Below are 3,688 nucleotides of genomic sequence, written 5' to 3'. Positions count from 1 at the left end.
CACTGATAATAGATCATTGCTGGAATTTACAACCAGACCAGACGTCTGGAACAGATCGNAAGCACTTTTTGTATTTTTGCCAAGTTGTCCTGTTGCTCCTATGAGGAAGTCATCATTAGAGTTCTGCTGAAGAAAGTTTGGAAATACTCACCTGCTACCACGCCCTGCTCAACTCACTTGCCGCTCGGGTAAAGACTCACCTGCCTCTCTGCCTCACCTCTCTGGTCCTCCCGTTACAGATTCTGGTTCTACTTCTGTCCTTTAAAGTGTTGGATAAAAACAGTCCAGTCCCCCTGGAAAAGTAAGACGTTTAACCTTAAAGAAAGAAAACCTTCTCTCACCATCAAGCCAAACCTGACCACTTGTCTCCTCTCACAGGTTCTGAAGCTGATCCAGATCTCACTGTAAATAAACTCACTTACCTTAATTCTGTCTCCTGAGTATTTGTTCCTCTTTCCTGCCTAACGGTGACATTGCCTCTGATTTCATGATAATTATGGTGATATACCAGAGTTCAAAAGAGGCCAAATTGTTGGTGCACGTCTTGCTGGAGCATCTGTGACCAAGACAGCAAGTCTTTGTGATGTATCAAGAGCCACAGTATCCAGGGTAATGTCAGCAGACCACCAAGAAGGACCAACCACATCCAACAGGATTAACTGTGGACGCAACAGGAAGCTGTCTGAAAGAGATGTTCTGGTCTAAAACCAGATGTTTCATTGTCTAACCCCTGTAGTAGAGTGCTGTGTGAAAGAGGACACAGATTGTACACTGAAGAGCTTTGATTATTTTTAAGATAAGATAGACCTTTATTGTTATTCAGAGCACAATTCAATTACAGTTCAGAACATTCTTTCAGAAGAAGTCAGAATATAACAAACCCCCAGTCGACATAAACATCCAGGAAGAATTTAGTCCAACAACTCCAAGGCATAGGGGAGAGACAAATCTGTAATCAGTTGTTTGGGAACAGAAGAAAATGTTTTTTTGCCAGGCAGATGTAGTAGGATTATGTTGGCAAAATGTAATCATATAAGTAAAAGGAAATCAGTGGAGTAATTAGTACTGAGTAGTCAGTAGATGTGTGGTTTAATCACATAAGATGTGTGATTTATATCAAAATKATCAATAATCATTAAGATGTGTGATTTAGAAGCCTGATTTAGTAAAATAAGATGTTGTAAACATGAAATACAGTACATGCTGAATTGAACTACGTGGGACCTATTGGAGCAACTCCGACAGGGTGGTGTGCAAGTAGAAGGCAGAGGGACCGCTTGGCTCATTAAAAGTCAATGCAGGGAAGACAAACACTGGTATCTGGCAGGCAGATTAGTGAGTGAAGGAGGCTAACATACAAGTGACGGGGAGGCCCTCCTTTGAAGTAAAATGTGGCCTGATAAGAGCTAAGACAGGTTTTGATTTAGAACTGACATTATAGCTGAGTAAGAGTCAATTAGTGCTGAACAGCTGGGGTTGGAACAGTGCTCATAAGAAAGTCCCTGACTCAGCAGATCTTGGTATATTAAGTAATTCTTGGACATGGTCCCAAGGCCATGCAGTCCATGTGGGCCCAGGACCGGGGGAGATGGATCAGAACCTGCCTTAGTTGTTAAGAGAGGTCAAGTTTGATGAATAAATGAAAGTCCCAGGTGATCATGTACTGAATCATAATAATGTTCATAAAATTAGATGGTTTCAAAATAAGAGTTGTTTTTAGACAAATAAGATGTTTTGTTTTCCGTATGAAGTAGATGTATGACTACTGAATGACAAAACTTAATCAAGATAACGTGAGCACCATATACATGTTTTGAAACATAAAGTCACATGTTGTAATGTTTTAAACACTACACAGACTATATCATGAGTGTGTAAAAATTAAGGGTCATGAGAAGGTGAAATAATGGAGGAAATCAGGCCACCATCGAGAGGTGCCAAAGAGCAGAGGGAGGGATTACATCATGGAGGATGTCTCAAAAAAGGAAGGAAAAAGGTGGACATCAGGGAGTGGTCAAGCATAAAGGAGGAATCCATCATATAAATTAAACTGTTTTGTCTAGCTCAGTTTGTCTAGATGAGTCAACGTGGGGTCCGGACTGCCTTGACTCAAGGTTTATGGAATATCAGCTGTTTTTGGGGCATAAAATAAACCTTTTAAAACTTGCGTCGAAGCCTACTTTCTCATCATTTGAAACATGATTTTTGCATTGGAACTGGGATTTCAGTCTTTAACTTAGCAGAAAACTAAAACTAAATAATTATAAGTCAATAGGCTGTGTTTGGAAAAAAATACACAACACAGACAATAATAATTTTCCATCTGCCTTAATGCCTGCTGGTACATCTCAAGGTGGTGAATCCAATCAGACAAACAGTGTGGACAAATTCTGCCGAGCAGGTCCATCAGCTTCTCCAAGATCAATTCCATCTGACCAGCAAAGTCCAGGGACCACAGCCGGCCCACGACCCTCAGCAGAACCACTTGCAGACCGAGTCCAGCTCGCTCAAGGCAAAATGTCTGAGTGCTGATAGTTCGGCCATCCATCAAATCGGTCAGTCAGCCAGGAGATGAACAGCCACTGTTTTGTAGACCACCAGGAGACCACCAAGCCAAACTGTAGAATCCAGTGATCAGAATCCAGGTATATGTCCAGAAAATGGAAAAAAAACTTTGTTCCAAAAATGTATTGAGAGACCAGCTAACCAAATCCATAAAAATAAAAATTTCCACTATTTCTGGTTTTGGATGAAAAACGTAGAGAAGACTGGAAGCAGCAAAGCAGGGAAGATGAGGAAGGGCAGGAGAGAAGGAAGACTCCTCCGAGAATGGAACAAAAGGTGTTATACAAGTACAGTCCATTTACTTGGACCCTGGTGTACGCACGGTTTCATACAACTGGATTTATTTGTGCGTATGCTGTTGTCTCCACCTAAGCATCTATTCCAATTTATTAATATAGCCCATATAAAATGTTACTGTATGTATAAAATAAAGAGTGTTTGTCTTTGATGAGAAGGGAGAGAAAATATCAAAGTTATTCTTTTAAAAAGCATGCAGACACATTTCTTTTTAGCAGCACAATTAAGACTAAAACTATCCAGATCAGCTCATAAACAGATTATTTTCTGCTGGACTCAGCCTCAGAGTTCACAACTAAAAAAAAAAAAGGTTTGTCCAAAGCTCTGATGGCACAAGGAAATAAAAACCATAGTGTTTGTTTGTGTTTATGTTACTAAGACAGATTTATGTTTTTTATCTGGAAACAATGAAAAAACAACCATCTTATACAAGAGAACAAACCACACGGACATGTGAAGGAAGAGGGCGGGTGTTTTTAATACGCTCAACTTAAAAAACAACTGGTCAAATCACAGAGAGCTACAATGACAGGAACGTCTCTTCATGGTCTGCTGTGTGAGTACAGAACCTGTTGTTACTAAAATACTTTTATCTGATCAAAACTAGAGGAGGCAGCTGTGTGGTGAAAGGTACATGATGGTGTGTTACTTTAAAACATTTAACATGATCAAGTATTAGAACCCAATGAGGAGAACTCCGACAAAATAGAAGAGAAAGAAACATTTTTTAAAACCTCATTCATGCACTAAACTGAAGACACATTTTTAATTAGCAAGTTTAAAATCAAGGGAATGTTAAACATATTTTCAAAATGTTCACTATGAT

Source organism: Austrofundulus limnaeus, unplaced genomic scaffold (genome assembly GCF_001266775.1).
Source record: "Austrofundulus limnaeus strain Quisiro unplaced genomic scaffold, Austrofundulus_limnaeus-1.0 Scaffold2590, whole genome shotgun sequence".
NCBI classification, from domain to species: Eukaryota; Metazoa; Chordata; class Actinopteri; order Cyprinodontiformes; family Rivulidae; genus Austrofundulus; species Austrofundulus limnaeus.
Note: the sequence above shows the minus strand (reverse complement) of the source record.